Source organism: Oncorhynchus masou, chromosome 16, assembly GCF_036934945.1.
Source record: "Oncorhynchus masou masou isolate Uvic2021 chromosome 16, UVic_Omas_1.1, whole genome shotgun sequence".
Lineage (NCBI taxonomy): Eukaryota > Metazoa > Chordata > Actinopteri > Salmoniformes > Salmonidae > Oncorhynchus > Oncorhynchus masou.
In genome coordinates this window covers 39,398,083-39,421,396 of record NC_088227.1, presented here as the reverse complement: position 1 = coordinate 39,421,396, position 23,314 = coordinate 39,398,083, and positions in this window count along the sequence as shown.

Here is a 23,314-nt window from a genome sequence, read left to right as displayed (position 1 = left end):
GTGTGGGATGGTTTCAGGCCCATCCACAATTTACCACCCTGTACTTACCCTCATGCTCTCATTTCCTTAACCCGATTGAGGAATTTTTCTCCACATGGAGGTGGAAGGTGTATGATAGGCGCCCTCACGAACAAGCCACCCTTCTCCAGGCCATGGATGACGCATGCAATGACATCACGGCAGACCAGTGTCAGGCCTGGATTCACCATGCCCGAAGATTCTTCCAAAGAATATTGGCTAATGAAAACATCCATTGTGATGTGGATGAGAACCTGTGGCCAAATCCACAAGACAGGGTTGATGGAAATATAGAAGTACGGTAATCAATCTTTTGTTTTGTTTTTACAGTAAGCCAGGACAGGAACACTGCAGCTGATGTTTTACAGTAAGCCAGGTGAGGAACACTGCAGTGATGTTTTACAGTAAGCCAGGTGAGGAACACTGCAGTGATGTTTTACAGTAAGCCAGGTGAGGAACACCGCAGTGATGTTTTACAGTAAGCCAGGCGAGGAACACTGCAGTGATGTTTTACACTAAGCCAGGTGAGGAACACTGCAGTGATGTTTTACACTAAGCCAGGTGAGGAACACTGCAGTGATGTTTTACAGTAAGCCAGGTGTGGAACACTACAGTGATGTTTTACAGTAAGCCAGGTGATGAACACTACAGTGATGTTTTACAGTAAGCCAGGTGAGGAACACTGCAGTGATGCTTTACAGTAAGCCAGGTGAGGAACACTGCAGTGATGTTTTACAGTAAGCCAGGTGAGGAACACTGCAGTGATGTTTTACAGTAAGCCAGGTGAGGAACACTGCAGTGATGTTTTACAGTAAACCAGATGAGGAACACTGCAGTTGACTTTTAACTGTTTTTTCTTTTTTTTGTAGCTAATTATTTTTGCCTTGATTCAAAGAAACCTGTTGTGGTTTTATTGTATTTCATCAATAAATTTCATATTTTGTTAAATGATTCCACTGTGTCTGTAGTATTCTCTCTACTAGTCCTTTTACAGTGATGTATTTACATGTAGTATCATAATGAAACATGTATCACATATTTTGTACTATAAGATTTAATGATTGTACGAACAACTACACAGGGAAACTATTGGTATCTTGTGTGTGGGTGATTTAAATGAATGTTCCTATGGTATTTCATGATAAATGAGTTATTTGAACCAATGATTCTGCAAGTGCAAGGTTTCTTTAAAGATATGAATGCACAATGAAACATTTTAAACATTGGACAGCCTGTGTTACAAGTGATGACCGTTTTGAGTTTTGTGTCTAGAGTTTTGAAAAATGACCACAAGGTTCTGAAATTAGTGCCAAAGTGATTGTTAAAAACTGTAAAATATGTCAATTAAATATGGAAAATACTGGTGCGTTATGTACCCTTCAGATTCCCTCTATTTAGGAAATCACAACTTTGCTTAATGGACCATCTGCATTTGCAATATCTATTGAGGAATGTACTGCACAAAGTGTGACTGGGTTCACTCATGTTTTGACATTCTTCGACACTCTAAGCCATGGAGTGATGTTCTGACACCTAATGTTCTTAATTTAGGAAAAGGATAGGATGGATCTTACAGCTCACAGTCTGCACTCTCCCTCACCTCCCCTGTGTCCGTACACAAATGTGGTCTGGCCTAATTGTGCTGTTATCATGCAGCTGTCTTATATGAGCCACTACAAACCACAGGAGTACTGGGTGGAGGGAGACAACAGCTGTTGTCTCTGGCATCTCTTCCTGTCCATCACTAAACTGTCCAGATAGTCTCCAGTCACATGCCTCACCGTCCTACTACAATAGTAGATACACCTGTTGATGCTGTAGTCTCCAGTCCCATGCCTCACCGTCCTACTACAATAGCAGATACACCTGTTGATGCTGTAGTCTCCAGTCCCATGCCTCACCGTCCTACTACAATAGTAGATACACCTGTTGATGCTGTAGTCTCCAGTCCCATGCCTCACCGTCCTACTACAATAGCAGATACACCTGTTGATGCTGTAGTCTCCAGTCACATTCCTCACCGTCCTACTACAATAGCAGATACACCTGTTGATGCTGTAGTCTCCAGTCCCATGCCTCACCGTCCTACTACAATAGCAGATACACCTGTTGATGCTGTAGTCTCCAGTCCCATGCCTCACCGTCCTACTACAATAGTAGATACACCTGTTGATGCTGTAGTCTCCAGTCCCATGCCTCACCGTCCTACTACAATAGCAGATACACCTGTTGATGCTGTAGTCTCCAGTCCCATGCCTCACCGTCCTACTACAATAGCAGATACACCTGTTGATGCTGTAGTCTCCAGTCCCATGCCTCACCGTCCTACTACAATAGCAGATACACCTGTTGATGCTGTAGTCTCCAGTCCCATGCCTCACCGTCCTACTACAATAGTAGATACACCTGTTGATGCTGTAGTCTCCAGTCCCATGCCTCACCGTCCTACTACAATAGTAGATACACCTGTTGATGCTGTAGTCTCCAGTCCCATGCCTCACCGTCCTACTACAATAGCAGATACACCTGTTGATGCTGTAGTCTCCAGTCCCATGCCTCACCGTCCTACTACAATAGTAGATACACCTGTTGACGCTGTAGTCTCCAGTCCCAAGCCTCACCGTCCTACTACAATAGTAGATACACCTGTTGATGTTGTAGTCTCCAGTCCCATGCCTCACCGTCCTACTACAATAGTAGATACACCTGTTGATAGTGTAGAGATGTGTTTGACAGTGTGCTCTATACTGTATGTGGATGTATCTTCAGGTATGTGTCCAAGTCTGTCTAATTTCCCGACCGTGTCTGACTTGTTGAGTGTGCGAGTCTGACACCCATAGGAATCTCTTATAGGGACCAGATGAGAGGGAATGTCCCTGTCCTGCCGTTCAGACAGACTGGTGCTGTTGTGTTATTGTCCAAGTGAGTCACTGTTATTGCTGTCATCAAGGTTTATACACGCACATTCAGACACAGACCTACATATACACATTGCTTTCATCCAGGCGTACCTATTGTGCAGTAGTCCGGTTGTCTGGGATCCTAGCCAGACTTCACCTGCATGAGAACATTCTGTCAGTTGTCTGGGATCCTAGCCAGACTTCACCTGCACGGGAACATTCTGTCAGTTGTCTGGGATCCTAGCCAGACTTCACCTGCACGGGAACATTCTGTCGGTTGTCTGGGATCCTAGCCAGACTTCACCTGCACGGGAACATTCTGTCAGTTGTCTGGGATCCTAGCCAGACTTCACCTGCATGAGAACATTCTGTCAGTTGTCTGGGATCCTAGCCAGACTTCACCTGCACGGGAACATTCTGTCAGTTGTCTGGGATCCTAGCCAGACTTCACCTGCACGGGAACATTCTGTCAGTTGTCTGGGATCCTAGCCAGACTTCACCTGCACGGGAACATTCTGTCAGTTGTCTGGGATCCTAGCCAGACTTCACCTGCACGGGAACATTCTGTCAGTTGTCTGGGATCCTAGCCAGACTTCACCTGCATGGGAACATTCTGTCGGTTGTCTGGGATCCTAGCCAGACTTCACCTGCATGAGAACATTCTGTCAGTTGTCTGGGATCCTAGCCAGACTTCACCTGCACGGGAACATTCTGTCAGTTGTCTGGGATCCTAGCCAGACTTCACTTGCACGGGAACATTCTGTCAGTTGTCTGGGATCCTAGCCAGACTTCACCTGCACGGGAACATTCTGTCAGTTGTCTGGGATCCTAGCCAGACTTCACCTGCACGGGAACATTCTGTCAGTTGTCTGGGATCCTAGCCAGACTTCACCTGCACGGGAACATTCTGTCAGTTGTCTGGGATCCTAGCCAGACTTCACCTGCATGGGAACATTCTGTCGGTTGTCTGGGATCCTAGCCAGACTTCACCTGCACGGGAACATTCTGTCGGTTGTCTGGGATCCTAGCCAGACTTCACCTGCACGGGAACATTCTGTCAGTTGTCTGGGATCCTAGCCAGACTTCACCTGCATGAGAACATTCTGTCAGTTGTCTGGGATCCTAGCCAGACTTCACCTGCACGGGAACATTCTGTCAGTTGTCTGGGATCCTAGCCAGACTTCACCTGCATGGGAACATTCTGTCAGTGTTCTGGGATCCTAGCCAGACTTCACCTGCACGGGAACATTCTGTCAGTTGTCTGGGATCCTAGCCAGACTTCACCTGCACGGGAACATTCTGTCAGTTGTCTGGGATCCTAGCCAGACTTCACCTGCACGGGAACATTCTGTCGGTTGTCTGGGATCCTAGCCAGACTTCACCTGCACGGGAACATTCTGTCAGTTGTCTGGGATCCTAGCCAGACTTCACCTGCATGAGAACATTCTGTCAGTTGTCTGGGATCCTAGCCAGACTTCACCTGCACGGGAACATTCTGTCAGTTGTCTGGGATCCTAGCCAGACTTCACCTGCACGGGAACATTCTGTCAGTTGTCTGGGATCCTAGCCAGACTTCACCTGCATGGGAACATTCTGTCAGTTGTCTGGGATCCTAGCCAGACTTCAACTGCACGGGAACATTCTGTCAGTTGTCTGGGATCCTAGCCAGACTTCACCTGCACGGGAACATTCTGTCAGTTGTCTGGGATCCTAGCCAGACTTCACCTGCAAAGGAACATTCTGTCGGTTGTCTGGGATCCTAGCCAGACTTCACCTGCACGGGAACATTCTGTCAGTTGTCTGGGATCCTAGTCAGAATTCACCTGCATGGGAACATTCTGTCGGTTGTCTGGGATCCTAGCCAGACTTCACCTGCACGGGAACATTCTGTCAGTTGTCTGGGATCCTAGCCAGACTTCACCTGCACGGGAACATTCTGTCAGTTGTCTGGGATCCTAGCCAGACTTCACCTGCATGAGAACATTCTGTCAGTTGTCTGGGATCCTAGCCAGACTTCACCTGCACGGGAACATTCTGTCAGTTTTCTGGGATCCTAGCCAGACTTCACCTGCACGGGAACATTCTGTCAGTTGTCTGGGATCCTAGCCAGACTTCACCTGCACGGGAACATTCTGTCGGTTGTCTGGGATCCTAGCCAGACTTCACCTGCACGGGAACATTCTGTCAGTTGTCTGGGATCCTAGCCAGACTTCACCTGCACGGGAACATTCTGTCAGTTGTCTGGGATCCTAGCCAGACTTCAACTGCATGGGAACATTCTGTCAGTTGTCTGGGATCCTAGCCAGACTTCACCTGCACGGGAACATTCTGTCAGTTGTCTGGGATCCTAGCCAGACTTCACCTGCATGGGAACATTCTGTCAGTTGTCTGGGATCCTAGCCAGACTTCACCTGCACGGGAACATTCTGTCGGTTGTCTGAGATCCTAGCCAGACTTCACCTGCACGGGAACATTCTGTGTCGTTGTCTGGGATCCTAGCCAGACTTCACCTGCACGGGAACATTCTGTCAGTTGTCTGGGATCCTAGCCAGACTTCACCTGCATGGGAACATTCTGTCAGTTGTCTGGGATCCTAGCCAGACTTCACCTGCACGGGAACATTCTGTCAGTTTTCTGGGATCCTAGCCAGACTTCACCTGCACGGGAACATTCTGTCAGTTGTCTGGGATCCTAGCCAGACTTCACCTGCACGGGAACATTCTGTCAGTTGTCTGGGATCCTAGCCAGACTTCACCTGCATGAGAACATTCTGTCAGTTGTCTGGGATCCTAGCCAGACTTCACCTGCACGGGAACATTCTGTCAGTTGTCTGGGATCCTAGCCAGACTTCACCTGCATGGGAACATTCTGTCAGTTGTCTGGGATCCTAGCCAGACTTCACCTGCACGGGAACATTCTGTCTGTTGTCTGGGATCCTAGCCAGACTTCACCTGCATGGGAACATTCTGTCAGTTGTCTGGGATCCTAGCCAGACTTCACCTGCACGGGAACATTCTGTCAGTTGTCTGGGATCCTAGCCAGACTTCACCTGCACGGGAACATTCTGTCAGTTGTCTGGGATCCTAGCCAGACTTCACCTGCATGAGAACATTCTATTAGTTGTCTGGGATCCTAGCCAGACTTCACCTGCACGGGAACATTCTGTCAGTTGTCTGGGATCCTAGCCAGACTTCACCTGCATGAGAACATTCTATCAGTTGTCTGGGATCCTAGGCAGACTTCACCTGCATGAGAACATTCTGTCAGTTGTCTGGGATCCTAGCCAGACTTCACCTGCACGGGAACATTCTGTCAGTTGTCTGGGATCCTAGCCAGACTTCACCTGCATGGGAACATTCTGTCAGTTGTCTGGGATCCTAGCCAGACTTCACCTGCACGGGAACATTCTGTCGGTTGTCTGGGATCTTAGCCAGACTTCACCTGCATGGGAACATTCTGTCAGTTGTCTGGGATCCTAGCCAGACTTCACCTGCACGGGAACATTCTGTCGGTTGTCTGGGATCCTAGCCAGACTTCACCTGCATGGGAACATTCTGTCAGTTGTCTGGGATCCTAGCCAGACTTCACCTGCACGGGAACATTCTATCAGTTGTCTGGGATCCTAGCCAGACTTCACCTGCATCTGCATGAGAACATTCTGTCAGTTGTCTGGGATCCTAGCCAGACTTCACCTGCACGGGAACATTCTATCAGTTGTCTGGGATCCTAGCCAGACTTCACCTGCATGAGAACATTCTGTCAGTTGTCTGGGATCTTAGCCAGACTTCACCTGCATCTGCATGAGAACATTCTGTCAGTTGTCTGGGATCCTAGCCAGACTTCACCTGCACGGGAACATTCTATCTCTGCTGTCACTATTTGGCCATGCTAGAAAGGACAGGTGGCTGCCATTTTCTTACCATTAATGTAAATACTAAACATAATCTAACCCCTTAACTTCCAGAAACCCCTGACCACTACCCACTGATTATTTAAGCAATATGCACAACGCGTAGTGCCTGGACACAGCCCTTAGCTCTGGTATATTGGCCATATACCACAAAACCCTAAGGTGCCTTATTTTTATTATAAACTAGTTATCAATGTAATTAGAGCTGTAAAAATAACTGTTTTGTCATACCTGTGGTATACGGTCTGATATACCACGGCTGTCAGCCAATCAGAATTCAGGGCTCGAACCACCCAGTTTATAAAAACACATAGTTCATGAACTTGATGGAAATGCTGCTGACATGACAGGGTGTCCTTTCAAACTAGGTCATCTAGTAATTACTGGTCTGTCGCTACGATAGCCCTAATAACAACAGATCTGGTGTCAGTCTAATATCATCTCACCGTCGAGGACAATCTTGAAAGCATAATAACTGGGGTCACAGATAGTGGAAATGTGTGTGAAATCACTTCTGTTCCATAGGATTTTCCACCCCTAGGCACTGTCGTTTTGACACCTTCATCCACCACTGTGATTTCACTATATATTTTTTGAAGTGGAACTAAACTTCTCTCCATTGAAGAGTGGAGAAGCAGCGAGGCAGCAGTGTGTCTAGGACTGCGTCCATCCATCCTATCTGGTTACAATTAAGTGATTTGTAATTTGGCTGGCCCGGATTGTGCTGTGTTTTTGGGTTTCCTCTCTCTTCCCCCCTCTTCCTCTTCTCCTCCTTTCTCTTGTTCCCTCATTCCCTGTGCAGTGGATCCAGGGCCACAGAGCAGATGGAGCCAGGGCGGTTGTGGTGTTGCCAGTTCTCACAGTTCAGTCCGCATTGCCTGAGATCATGACAGGTTTGTTTGTGAGGCTGACGGACCAGAAGTCAAACCAGGTCATCGTTGAAGCTCATCTCCCCTCCTCTCCTCTCCTCTCCTCTCCTCTCCTCTCTTCTCCTCTCTTCTCCTCTCCTCTCCTCTCCTCTCCTCTCCTCTCCTCTCCTCTCCTCTTCTATTCTCTCTCCTGTGCTCTCCTGTCCTCATCTCCTCTCCTCTCATCTTCTCTTCTCTTCTCTTCTCTTCTCTTCTCTTCTCTTCTCTCCTCTTCTATTCTCTCTCCTCTCCTCTCCTCTCCTCTCCTCTCCTCTCCTCTCCTCTCCTCTCCTCTCCTCTCCTCTCCTCTCCTCTCCTCTCCTCTCCTCTCCTCTCCTCTCCTCTCCTCTCCTCTCCTCTGCTTCTGTTCTCTCCTCTTTTCTCCTCTTCTGCTCTCTCTACTCCACTCCTCTCCTCTCCTTTGTCATTTCAGTGAAAGCATTTGTTTATTTGTGCTTCAGGGAGATGACGCAGTTAAGTAAGGCAAACATGGACACATAGATATACCGTATGAGATGTATGGGTCTGAAGGCACAGTACATTCTGAGCGGAGATGGGAGAGTACATCTGCAAAGCATTGCTCAATCCTCAAGCCAACCTCACCTGCAAAGTTGTGGCCTCAACACGTTTTCATCTGGAGGTTGGTTGCATTCCTTTGGAAGAGGATCACAGTTTAGCTTTTTTGACCATGCACAACCTTGCAGAGAATGTGATGTTTAATGTACTCCTTAAACAACATCCTCATTTATCATGGTTTGTGTGGCAGCCACACAATTTATCACATATTGCTTGAATTAAGGATATCCTTTGGGGGCCTGATTGGTCCTTTTGAAGTCTCTCTCTCTCTCTCTCTCTGTCTCTCTCTCTCTGTCTCTCTGTCTCTCTGTCTCTCTCTCTCTCTCTCTCTCTGTCGCTCTGTCTCTCTGTCTCTCTCTGTCTCTCTCTCTCTCTCTCTCTCTCTCTCTCTCTCACATTAATAAACTAAAGACAATCACAATGACATAAAATGTCAATTCCATTTATGACAGGATTGAAGAGGTCGGATAAGGGTTTTCTTTATTCAGACAGTTCAACTGGAAAGAGTGATGGCAGGTTTATATTTGGTTCACTTCAGTCCCAGCTGCCAAGATTAGAGCTGGTCCCAAATTAGAGCTGGTCCCAGACTAGAGCTGGTCTCAGATTAGAGCTGGTCCCAGACTAGAGCTGGTCCCAGACTAGAGCTGGTCCCAGACTAGAGCGGGTCCCAGATTAGAGCTGGTCTCAGATACATTCAGTGCTATGTTCAATTCTATTTCATAATCAAAACCCCTCCCCCACAGTAGGGTGCCACTTGGGATGCAGCCGAGGTATAGTGAGATAGAGCAGATATCCAGCCTACCGGCGAAGAGCAGGTCGACCTTAGGTTTAATGCCACTTTAAACACTTGGTATGTCCCATCTATCAAGATACTTGGTATGTCCCATCTATCAAGACACCTGGTATGTCCCATCTACACGTATCAAGACACTTGGTATGTCCTCTCTCTCTCTCTCTCTCTCTCTCTCTCTCTCTCTCTCTCTCTCTCTCTCTCTCTCTCTCTCTCTCTCTCTCTCTCTCTCTCTCTCTCTCTCTCTCTCTCTTAAATTAAATTAAATTAAATTCAAAGTGGCTTCATTGACATTGGAATGGGCTTTATTGGCATGGGAATCTTATCTCTGTCTGTCTTCCTCTCCAAACACATGTTGGCTGCTCAGCCTAGCTATCATATTGTATAAGCTGTGTAATTGGAATGTTTTGATGGGGTTATGTTTCCACAGACATGACTCCCTGGCCCCTGTGCCATGGCTACATCCCATCCCTGTCTATCTAGAAGATGCACACACACAGTTGTTTAAAGTTCTTTTGTAAAAAAATACTTTAAAGTACTACTTCAGTAATTTTTTTATCTTTAATTTACTTTACTATTTTCTGACTACTTTTACATTTCTAAAGAAAATAATGTACTTTTTACTCTGACACCCAAAAGGTCTCGTTACATTTTGAACTCTTAGCAGGACAGGACAATTGTCCAATTCACAAACTTATCAAGAGAACATCGTTGATAAGAAGAACAATGTGTCATCTGGTTTGCTTAATATTAGCAATTTGAAATGATTTATACTTTTACTTTTGATACTTAAGAATATTTAAAACCAAATACTTTTAGATTTTTACTCAAGTAGAATTTTACTGGGTGACTTTCACTTTTACTTGAGTCATTTTCTGTATAAGCTATCTTTACTTTTACTCAACTATGTCTGTTGGGTACTTTTCCAACCACCACACACACACACACACACACACACACACACACACACACACACACACACACACACACACACACACACACACACACACACACACACACACACACACACACACACACACACACACACACACACACACACACACACACACACACACACACACACACACACACACACACACACACACACACACACACACGCGCGTGTCAGGAAGATGGATGTCAAACAGCCAGAGAGATGCCAGGCAAAGAGCTTCACTTTGGTGACCCAGAATCTCCACGCCACGTGTGGGACGGAGAGGATGGAAAGGATTACAGCTATTTTTATTCATTATTTTGAATTCACACAGATGCCGTATCTTAATTTGATCATCCTGTTGTTGCAGCCGGAAATGCTAACGTGTAGTGTAATCAAGGTTTAAAAAGTATTCTAAAAGAGTAATTTTAGTCATTTCAACTTTTGACATTTCTGACTTGATTTTCCCTAACGAAAGATGTATCAACCCCTACAAAAAATTGTCCATTAATTATTATCCACATAATAATTCACATTTCCTATTGCTGCAGAATTATTTTCCTGCTGTAACAAACTGGCTCAAATTAAGATCCTGCATCAATACCCATACAGTGCACTGGGCAAATAGGGCACATGTTGAAAGCAAAACATCTGTAAGGGTGTTATGTGTGTTACTGTAAAATCTAATTCTTCCATTTTCCGTTTGTGTATTCATAAGTGAAGTTTTGAATGGAACAGAACATCCACTTTTACCAGACTGCGTATTTAACCTCTAAATGCCTGACGTTGTACCCCATCAGAACCTCAAATATAAGCTTGTTTTACTACTACAGTATGTTTGTAAATGTAAACAAACACTGCATAAACTCAAAACATACTTAAAACTACACTTTTTTATACATTGGCCAGTATGTGAATGAATTTCTAAGTGGTTACATTTATCCAGGCCCATCCCTCAACTTTTTACCAAAACAGAGGCGGGGTGACCTCTTCGTTATTGTTTTTCAACTGCAGATATCCCCTCTAAAGACACTAATAGAGGGAGATTATTATATAATTGTCTCAAAACAGTCTCAAAGTAAATGGAAATCGAAATATCCCTCTTGGTCTAAGTGTTTTAAAATGTCAGGAAAAGTGCTTAATGTTACTGGTGATTCATTCCTCATTCTTCTAAGAGGCAGTTCTCCTTGGACCAAATGAATACTTGTTCCACTCTGAACAGTAATACAGTCCCATTCCTCTGATATATTACAGACCACGTATGTGTCAACGAGAGTTTAGACCACAATGCTTAGCTCTGTTTTACTCTCGCCCAATCGGAAGTCACATTATTTACGTTAAACCCTGATTGCTTTAAACATCTACTAATTTTCCAGGTGAAGCCACATTGTTTTTGCCATCTTTAGTAGACTCAGAGTAGGCCTAGGAGGATTTGAAAATGTTCTGCTTGAAAATCAGACTCGGAGGGAACCCTGTTGGAAAAACCTACAGTATATCTGGGATACACTAAGTAACATTCTGGTACTTCTAGTTGGTGGTGATTTTACAGTTCTCACATACCCAACTCTAACTACCTGTGTGGTGTAAACTAGGACCTGGACCCTCTGTGTGCACGTTTTGTTTTTTTAAGCAATGCACAGGTGATTCAAATAACCAACTCATCATCAAGCCTAGATTATTTCAATCAGCTGCGTAATGCTACGGCAAAAACCAAAACTTTCACTCTGCGGTGGCCCCAGGACCGAGTTTGGGAAACTCTGGTTTACACAACCCACATACCATAACCCAATTCTAGCAGATGCAAAACCCTAGGAATCTAGGCCAAGCTAAGAACATCTAATCTAAGATGCCTGAGGACGTTAGCCAGTTGTTCCGGGCACAGATTATGACACAACCAGATCTAAAGAGTGGTGCAGAGCAGTCTAGTTCCATTACAACTCGTGTCCCCTGGTGCATCAGTTAGTGTTCAGACACTAATAAACCCTCAGTGCTATTTGAATGGACCTGATATGGACACACTGACTGGGCTTTTATCTACCTCACAGCCCTCTGTAGTCAGACCATTATGAAGGGAGAGAGAGAGAGAGAGAGGGAGGAGCTTCCATAAGGATCAACCCCTTTTTTTTCTTTTCAAATTTCACCCAAATCTAACTGCCTGTAGCTCAGGCCCTGAAACAAGGATATGCATATTCGTGGTACCATTTGAAAGGAAACACTTTGAATTTTGTGGAAATTTCAAAGGAATGTAGGAGAATATAACACATTAGACCTGGTAAAAGATAATATGATAATAAGTTAATATGAAGAAAAACGAACTGTTCTTTTGTATATTTTTTGTACCATCAATTTTGAAATGCAAGAGAAAGGCCATAATGTATTATTCCAGCCCAGGTGCAATTTAGATTTTGGCGACTGGATGACAGCAGTGCATGTGCAACGTTTTAGACTGATCCAATGAACCATTGCATTTCTGTTCAAAATGTTGTATCAAGACTGCCCAAAATGTGCCTAATTAATAATGTGCCAAATTAATTCATTGCCTTTATTAATAACTTTCCATGTTCAAAAGTGTGCACTCGATACTGTAAATTGGACAGTGCAGTTAGATTAACAATAATTTAAGCTCTCTGTCAATATCAGATATGTCTATGTCCTGGGAAATGTTCTTGTTACTTACAACCTCATGCTAATCGCATTAGCCTACATTAGCTCCACCGATCCAGTAAAAGTTAAAAACCCAGTGGATAGTTAAAAACCCAGAAATGGATAGTTAAATACCCAGAAATGGATAGTTAAAAACCCAGAAACGGATAGTTGAAAACCCAGAAACGGATAGTTGAAAACCCAGGGGATAGTTGTACATAGGTACAGTACATTCCTTGTTGTCATACCACTCAGAGTTATAACTAGTTTAAATTACATGCATTCAATCACAACTGGTACATGAAGACAACTGGTTTCCAACTAGTCCTGTCTGTTTAGTGATAACAGAGCAACACATTAGTTTATCTAATAGAAAATAAATGTTGTGCTTTGGCTGTCTAATTAAAAACCTGAGCTGGCGCACACCCAGAAAAAATATCTGATGTAGAGGTGCTGACTAACGGCAAATACAGTATGCGAAGAGAGTCACACACTCCATATATAAACTCACAGTCATTTAACAGGTAAATCACCAACGTTTAAATTCAAATCAAATCAGAATCAAATCCAATTGTATTGGTCACATACATGGTTAGCAGATGTTATTGGTCACATACACATGGTTAGCAGATGTTATTGGTCACATACACATGGTTAGCAGATGTTATTGGTCACATACACATGGTTAGGAGATGTTATTGGTCACATACACATGGTTAGCAGATGTTATTGGTCACATACACATGGTTAGCAGATGTTATTGGTCACATACACATGGTTAGCAGATGTTATTGGTCACATACACATGGTTAGCAGATGTTATTGGTCACATACACATGGTTAGCAGATGTTATTGGTCACATACACATGGTTAGCAGATGTTATTGGTCACATACACATGGTTAGCAGATGTTATTGGTCACATACACATGGTTAGCAGATGTTATTGGTCACATACACATGGTTAGCAGATGTTATTGATAGTGTAGCGAAATGCTTGTGCTTCTAGTTCCGACAGTGCAGCAACATCTAACAAGTAATCTGACAATTCCACAGCAACTACCTGATACATACTAATCTAAGGAAAATAATGTAATCATAACAATATATACATAAAAATATATGGATGAGCAATGTGTCGTACCTTTGGCTATGCCGGATTAAGTGATATGACATGCTATTCTATAAAATCCTTTCTCTGTAAAAAAATATGACCTGATTAAGCTAATCATGTAAATGTAATTAACTAGTAAGTCGGGGCACCACGAAAGAGTGTTTTTAGAGCTGTTATCTTGCAAGTAAACTCTTAAAGACCTAGTAATATTTTACATCAATAGCAGTCAATATTAATCGTCACCTTATTTCAGTCTCATCGGAACATCGTAGAATTCTTGGTTCTTCACGAACCCTGGCTAACAAGTTGAATAAGCAATACAAAATTGGGTTTAATTATTTATTTTCTAAATACCTAACTAATCACACAGAATTACATATACTGTCATGTCTTGTTATGTCTGTTCCTGTCCTTTCTCTTCATTCTCTCTCTCTGCTGGTCTTTTTAGGTTACCTTCTCTGTCTCTCATTCTTCAGCTGTTCTACATCTCCTCTAACTAGCTCATTCACTCTTTCACACCTGTTCTCTCTTCCCCCTCTGATTAGGTCTCTATTTCTTTCTCTGTTCCTGCTACTTTCAGTGTCTGATTCTTGTTTGTGTTTTTTGATGCCAGAAGCAAGCTGTCGTCTCGTTTGCTTCCACCTTGTCCTGTCCTGTCGGAGTCTGCCTGGCAGGAGCATCCTGCACTATACTAACGTTCTTTTTTGTTCCGCTGACAACGTTGGAAGAGGATTTATGCCATTCCTGTATTTTCATTAAAGAACTCTGTTTTCTGTTAAAACCGCTTTTGGGTCTTCACTCAAGTTCATAACAGAAGAATCAGACCAAGAATGGACCCAGCGGCTCCGGACCCTTTTCACTCCGCCGTCGAGATCCAGGGAGCGATGCTAGGCAGACACGAGGAGGAATTGTCTGCTGCTCAACATGCCGTTGAGACCCTGGCCGTCCAAGTCTCCGACCTCACAAGACAGGTTCACCAACTCCACCTCGATCCACCGCCCACTTCCAGGGTTTCCGAGTCTCCGGAGCCCAGGATCAACAACCCGCCGTGTTACTCTGGGGAGCCCACTGAGTGCCGCTCATTCCTCACTCAGTGTGATGTGGTGTTCTCTCTCCAGCCCAACACTTACTCCAGGAGCGCAGCCCGCATCGCCTACGTCATTTCTCTCCTTACCGGACGGGCGCGTGAGTGGGGCACGGCAGTCTGGGAGGCGAGGGCTGAGTGTATTAACCAGTATCAGGACTTTAAGGAGGAGATGATACGGGTTTTTGACCGTTCTGTTTTTGGCGAGGAGGCTTCCAGGGCCCTGTCTTCCCTATGTCAGGGGAATAGATCCATAACGGATTATTCTATTGAGTTTCGCACTCTCGCTGCCTCTAGTGACTGGAACGAGCCGGCTTTGCTCGCTCGTTTTCTGGAGGGTCTCCACGTCGAGGTTAAGGATGAGATCCTCTCCCGGGAGGTTCCTTCCAGTCTGGACTCCTTAATAGCTCTCGCTATTCGCATAGAGCGACGGTTTGATCTTCGTCGCCGAGCTCGTGGAAAGGAGCTCACGTTCTCCGTTGCTCCCCTCTCCACATCACTGCCACCTGCCGCATCACTGCCACCCTCCTCCGCCGGCTCGGATGCTGAGCCTATGCAGCTGGGGGTATTCGCATCTCGGCCAAGGAGAGGGAACGGAGAATCACCAATCGCCTCTGTCTCTACTGCGGCTCCGCTGGTCATTTTGTCACCTCATGTCCAGTAAAAGCCAGAGCTCATCAGTAAGAGGAGGGCTACTGGTGAGCGCAACTACTCAGGCCTCTCCTTCTGGATCACGCACTACCTTTCCGGTCCATCTCCGCTGGCCCGGTTCATCTGCTTCCTGCAGTGCCTTGACAGACTCTGGGGCGGAGGGCTGTTTTATGGACGAGACCTGGGCTCGGGAACATGACATTCCTCTCAGACAGTTAGGGGAGCCCAGGGCCTTGTTCGCTTTAGATGGTAGTTCTCTCCCCAAGATTCAGCGTGAGACGCTGCCTTTAACCCTCACTGTCTCTGGTAATCATAGCGAAACCATTTATTTTTTTATTTTTCGTTCACCTTTTACACCTGTTGTTTTGGGTCATCCCTGGCTAGTGCGCCATAACCCTTCTATTAATTGGTCTAGTAATACTATCCTATCCTGGAATGTTTCTTGTCATGTAACCTGTTTAATGTCTGCTATCCCTCCTGTTTCCTCTGTCTCTACTTCACAGGAGGAGCCTGGCGATTTGACAGGGGTGCCGGAGGAGTATCACGATCTGCGCACGGTGTTCAGTCGTTCCAAGGCCACTTCTCTCCCTCCACACCGGTCGTATGACTGTAGTATTGATCTCCTTCCGGGAACTACTCCCCCGGGGTAGATTATACTCTCTGTCGGCTCCCGAACGTAAGGCTCTCGAGGATTATTTGTCGGTTTCGCTCAACGCCGGTACCATTGTCTCCTCCTCCTCTCCCGCCGGAGCGGGGTTTTTTTTTGTTCAGAAGAAGGACGGGTCCCTGCGCCCATGCGTGGATTATCGAGGGCTGAATGACATAACTGTTAAGAATCGTTATCCGCTTCCTCTTATGTCTTCAGCCTTCGAGATCCTGCAGGGGGCCAGGTTTTTCACCAAATTGGACCTTCGTAACGCCTACCATCTCGTGCGCATCAGGGAGGGGGATGAGTGGAAGACGGCGTTTAACACTCCGTTAGGGCACTTTGAATACCGGGTTCTTCCTTTCGGCCTCGTTAACGCTCCAGCTGTCTTTCAGGCACTAGTTAACGACGTCCTGAGAGACATGCTGAACATTTTTGTTTTCGTTTACATGGATGATATCCTGATTTTTTCTCCGTCTCTCTCGATTCATGTTCAGCACGTGCGACGCGTCCTCCAGCGCCTTTTGGAGAACTGTCTTTATGTGAAGGCTGAGAAGTGCATTTTTCATGCCGCCTCTGTCCCTTTTCTCGGTTCCGTTATTTCCGCTGAGGGCATTAAGATGGATCCCGCTAAGGTCCAGGCTGTCATTGATTGGCCCGTTCCTAAGTCACGCGTCGAGCTGCAGCGCTTTCTGGGCTTCGCTAATTTCTACCGTCGTTTCATCCGTAATTTCGGTCAGGTGGCAGCTCCTCTCACAGCCCTTACTTCTGTTAAGACGTGCTTTAAGTGGTCCGTTTCCGCCCAGGGAGCTTTTGATCTTCTTAAGAATCGTTTTACATCCGCACCTATTCTTGTTACACCTGACATCTCTAGACAGTTTGTTGTTGAGGTTGACGCGTCAGAGGTGGGCGTGGGAGCCATTCTTTCTCAGCGCTCTCTCTCTGACGGCAAGGTCCATCCTTGCGCGTTTTTCTCTCATCGCTTATCGCCGTCAGAACGTAACTATGATGTTGGTAATCGCGAACTGCTCGCCATCCGCTTAGCCCTAGGCGAATGGCGACAGTGGTTGGAGGGGGCGACCGTTCCTTTTGTCGTTTGGACTGACCATAGGAACCTTGAGTACATCCGTTCAGCCAAACGACTTAATGCGCGTCAGGCTCGTTGGGCTCTGTTTTTCGCTCGTTTCGAGTTTGTTATTTCTTATCGTCCGGGCTCAAAAACACCAAACCTGATGCTTTATCTCGTCTCTTCAGTTCTTCTGAGGTCTCCACCGACCCCGATGGGATTCTCCCTGAGGGGCGTGTTGTCGGGTTGACTGTCTGGGGAATTGAGAGGCAGGTAAAGCAAGCACTCGCTCACACTCCGTCGCCGCGAGCTTGTCCTAGGAACCTTCTGTTCGTTCCCGTTCCTACTCGTCCGGCCGTTCTTCAGTGGGCCCACTCTGCCAAGTTAGCCGGCCACCCCGGCGTTCGGGGTACGCTCGCTTCCATTCGCCAGCGTTTCTGGTGGCCCACTCGGGAACGTGACGCGCGTCGATTTGTCGCCGCTTGTTCGGTCTGCGCGCAGACTAAATCTGGGAACTCTCCTCCTGCCGGCCGTCTCAGACCGCTTCCCATTCCCTCTCGACCGTGGTCTCACATCGCTTTAGATTTTATCACCGGACTGCCTTCATCAGCGGGGAAGACAGTTATTCTTACGGTTGTCGATAGATTCTCTAAGGCGGCTCATTTCATTCCTCTCGATAAGCTCCCTTCTGCTAAGGAGACGGCTCAGATCATTATCGAGAATGTTTTCCGAATTCATGGCCTTCCGTCTGACGTCGTTTCCGACAGAGGCCCGCAGTTCACGTCTCAATTTTGGAGGGAGTTTTGCCGTTTGATTGGGGCTTCCGTCAGTCTCTCGTCCGGCTTTCATCCCCAGTCTAACGGTCAAGCCGAACGGGCCAATCAGACTGTTGGTCGCATTTTACGCAGTCTTTCTTTTCGTAACCCTGCGTCTTGGTCAGAACAGCTCCCTGGGCAGAGTACGCCCACAACTCGCTTCCCTCGTCTGCTACCGGTCTATCCCCTTTTCAGTGTAGCCTCGGGTACCAGCCTCCGCTGTTCTCATCTCAGCTCGCCGAGTCCTGCGTCCCCTCCGCTCAGGCTTTTGTCCAGCGTTGCGAGCGCACCTGGAAGGGGGTCAGGTCGGCACTTTGCCGTAATAGGGCGCAGACTGTGAGGGCCGCTAATAAGCGTAGGACCAAGAGTCCTAGATATTGTTGCGGTCAGAGAGTATGGCTCTCCACTCAGAACCTTCCCCTTAAGACAGCTTCTCGCAAGTTGGCCCCGCGGTTCATTGGTCCGTTCCGTATTTCCCAGGTCATTAATCCTGTCGCAGTGCGACTTCTTCTCCCGTGCTATCTTCGTCGCGTTCACCCGGTCTTCCATGTCTCCTGTGTTAAGCCCGTTCTTCGCGCCCCCGCTCGTCCCTCCCCCCATCCTTGTCGAGGGCGCACCCATCTACAGGGTTCGTAAGATTTTGGACATGCGCCCTCGGGGCCGTGGTCATCAGTACCTAGTGGATTGGGAGGGGTACGGTCCTGAGGAGAGGAGTTGGGTTCCCTCTCGGGACGTGCTGGACCGTTCGCTGATCGATGATTTCCTCCGTTGCCGCCAGGTTTCCTCCTCGAGTGCGCCAGGAGGCGCTCGGTGAGTGGGGGTACTGTCATGTCTTGTTATGTCTGTTCCTGTCCTTTCTCTTCATTCTCTCTCTCTGCTGGTCTTTTTAGGTTACCTTCTCTGTCTCTCATTCTTCAGCTGTTCTACATCTCCTCTAACTAGCTCATTCACTCTTTCACACCTGTTCTCTCTTCCCCCTCTGATTAGGTCTCTATTTCTTTCTCTGTTCCTGCTACTTTCAGTGTCTGATTCTTGTTTGTGTTTTTTGATGCCAGAAGCAAGCTGTCGTCTCGTTTGCTTCCACCTTGTCCTGTCCTGTCGGAGTCTGCCTGGCAGGAGCATCCTGCACTATACTAACGTTCTTTTTTGTTCCGCTGACAACGTTGGAAGAGGATTTATGCCATTCCTGTATTTTCATTAAAGAACTCTGTTTTCTGTTAAAACCGCTTTTGGGTCTTCACTCAAGTTCATAACATATACACATAATTAATCATACATTGATTACAAAATATGTCATAAAGGAAAATGTCCCTAGCGGACGGAACAGATATGACAGCTGGTTACACAAAGAAAGGGGTTGGGTTTGAGTGAAAGAGCTGGAAGACTGAAGAACAAAGGGAGAAGCAATGTCTCTATCGGGCCGTACGCTGCTACTCTATCGTAAATACAGAATATTATGCATTCTAAATTACCGCCCATTTGGAAAAGGAAAATGCAATAAATATTTACACTAAGCTGCGCTTCATAGATTGGTGGTAGATGGAAGGCCGTGTTGCCCAACAGAGTCCTTTGTCCTTTGAAGAGTGTATCTGGTGGTAAACGGGATACGTTGTAGTGTTGTCGATGAGTGGTAGACGGGATACTCTGTCTGTCCTAGCCCACGTTTACAGCGGCCGCTGCAAACTCAACGGCGAGGAGGTATCACTTATGGAGTGAATAATAGTTCAAAGTTCATAGCAAGTTGACATGCTATATGCTCGTGCTATATTCTGGCTGGTATAGTCGAAATTCATCCTTCTGGCATGGAGGTCGTCACCTTCACATTGAAATTCAATGCTAATTTCGTTAGGTTCTTGTTGAGGTTGGCTTAGTTCTGTAGGTGCTCTTGTCCTTTTAACACGGAGACCGCAAGGCCTCGCGTACCCAGAACAGGAGGTTATATTTTCATTAAGGCTTTATATAGTGGAGGGAGGGAAGGGTGTGTTTCATAGTTTATAACCCATGTCTTTTCACAGGGGCGGGACACTGATTGAGCAGAGCTCTAACCTATTGAAAACCCAATGTTGTCCTGTCATCAGTCATAATGTCTCAGATGACAACCGAACTGACATTATATTCATTATGTACCAACGCATATATTCAACTGGTTCTATTGCCAAAATATGGTTCCTTTCCCCCCACTTGTTTGATGTTCCCAGACTCTCTATGTTTAACAAAGGCTATTCAAGAGTCCTTCAGTAGAGTCAGAGAGAGAGGGAAGGGAGAAAGGTGTTTATGGGGGGGATCATTAACCTTAAGCCACAGGCCAACATCATGACAAATGACATAGGCAAGATGCAATAGATGGTATAAAATACAGTATATACGTATGAGATGAGTAATGCAAGATATGTAAACAATATTAAAGTGGTATTATTAACTTCTTGAAACTCCCCATCCCGGATCCGGGATCGTGACTAAAGCCTCAGGCTCATTAGCATAACGCAACGTTAACGATTTCTGAAAATCGCAAATAAAATTAAAATAATGCGTTTGCTCTCAAGCTTAGCCTTTTCTTAACAACACTGTCATCTCAGATTTTCAAAATATGCTTTTGAACCATAGAAATTGACTAATTTGTGTAAGAGTATGCAAAGCTAGCATAGCATTTTGTTTAGCATGTAGCACGCAACATTTTCACAAAAGCCAGATAACCAAATAAATAAAATCATTAACTTTGAAGAGCTTCGGATGTTTTCAATGAGGAGACTCTCAGTTACATAGCAAATGTGCAGTTTTTCAAAAAATATTATTTGTGTAGGACAAATCGCTCCGTTTTGTTCACGTTTGGCTATGAAAAAACCCTGTATACAGTTATAGCCTGAAGCTCATTAGCATAATGTAACGTTAACGATTTCTGAAAATCGCAAATAAAATGAAAATAATGCATCTGCTCTCAAGCTTAGCCTTTTCTTAACAACACTGTCATCTCAGATTTTCAAAATATGCTTTTGAACCATAGAAATTGACTAATTTGTGTAAGAGTATGCAAAGCTAGCAATGCATTTTGAATAACATGTAGCACGCAACATTTTCACAAAAACTAGATAACCAAATAAATAAAATCATTTACCTTTGAAGAGCTTCTGATGTTTTCAATGAGGAGACTCTCAGTTACACACCAAATGCGCAGTGTTTCCTGAAAGCGTCTGTGTGTAGGAGAAATCGTTCCGTTTTCTACATTGCGCCTGGCTACTGAAACGAACCGAAAATGCAGTCACCTACAACGTAAAACTTTTTCCGGATTAACTATATAATATCGACCGAAACATGGCAAACGTTGTTTGGAATCAGTCCTCAAGGTGTTTTTTCACATATCTCTTCATTGACATGCAGTTCGTGGAAGCTTGCTTTACTCTCTGTATTGTTTGGAAAAATACTGGCAGGTGACTTTTGCGCACCAATTTCGGCGCAGGACACCGGGCGGACACGTGGTAAATGTGGTCTCTTATGGTCAATCTTCCAATGATCTGCCTACAAATACGTCACAATGCTGCAGACACCTTGGGGAAACGACAGAAAGGGCAGACTCATTCCTCTTGCGTTCACAGCCATATAAGGAGATCATGACAAACAGAGCCTCAAAAATCCTTGTCATTTCCTGGATGCCATCTCATCTTGGTTTTGCCTGAAGCTCACGTTAAATGGCACGCACAGAGAAGATCTTTGTATTTCTGGACACGTCAGAGTGTTTTCTTTCGAACAGTAGCAATTATATGCATAGTCGAGCATCTTTTTGTGACAAAATATCTTGTTTAAAACGGGAACGTTTTTCATCCAAAAATGAAATTGCGCCCCTAGAGTTCCAAGAGGTTAACATTACTAGTGATCCATTGTATTTATTGAAGTGGCCAATGATTTCAAGCCTGTATGTAGGCAGCAGCATCACTGTGTTGTTGCTGTTTAACAGTCTGATGGCCTTGAGATAGAAGCTGTTTTTCAGTTTCTTGGTCCCAGCTTTGATGCACCTGTACTGACCTCGGTTTCTGGATGGTAGCAGGGTGAACAGGCAGTGGCTCAGGTGGTTGTTGTCCTTGATTATATTTTTGGCATTCACAGTCCTTGTAACTGCCGAGTTGGTGGCACTGTATTATCCTCAAAGTGGGCAAAGAAGGTGTTTAATTTGTCTGGAAGCAAGATGTCGGTGTCCGTGAAGTGGCTGGTTTTCTTCTTGTAGTCCGAGATTGTCTGTACTTACTGCCACATACGTCTGTTGTCTCTATACAGACATTTCGCCTTGCAGAGGGAATAACTACACGGTTGTATTCGGCCATATCCCCAGTCACCTTTCCATGGTTAAATGTGATGGTTTGAGCTTTCAGTTTTCTGTTTCTGGTTAGGGTAGGTTTTAATAGTCCCAGTGGGTACAACATCTCCTATGCACTTACTTATAAACTCACTCACCGAATCAGCGTTTAAATCAATGCTATTCTCTTAGGTTACCCGGGAACATGTCCTAGTCCACGTGATCAAACAATCTTGAAGCGTGGATTCTGATTGGTCAGACCAGCACTGAATAGTCCTTAGCACGGTTACATCCTGTTTGAGTTTCTGCCAACAGGAAGGGAGGAGCAAAATGAAGTTGTGGTCAGATTTGCCGAAGGAGGGCCGGAGGGACTTGTAGGCATCACAGAAGTTATAGCAGCAATAATCCGGTGTTTTGCTGCCATCAATAAATGCTGCCTCAGGAATCACTTCTGTAGTGAATAAGAGTTCAAAGTTCATACCATTTGCAACCAAAGCTCACGCTGATGTTGGCTTCGTTCTGTAGTTATTATCTGAACCATTCTGACATCGGACCGTCGTTCTTACGTCCTTGGAACAGGAAGTTATATTGTCGTCAAGGGCTTATATAGGAAGGGAGAGGAGGGCGTGTTTGAAAAGTTTTATAGCCCATGACTCTTCACAGGGGTGGGCCACTGATTGAGCAGCCCTATCTTATGAAAACCCAAATATCACATTTTAGAAGCTATAATCACATTTCATCTCATCTCGAATAATTTCATGTTCAAACATTTAAATTGAACTTACAATTCCATGTGAATCCGATAACTCTGATGTGTAGACTTTCCACTTTAGAGTTTTTGTCATCTTATCATTGATGTGAATGTCTCAGATGACAACCAAACTGACATCATATTCATTAAGTACCACCGGGTATGTTCAATGGGTCGGATTACCCGAATATATTTTATATCCCCCCACCTACGGATGTTCCCA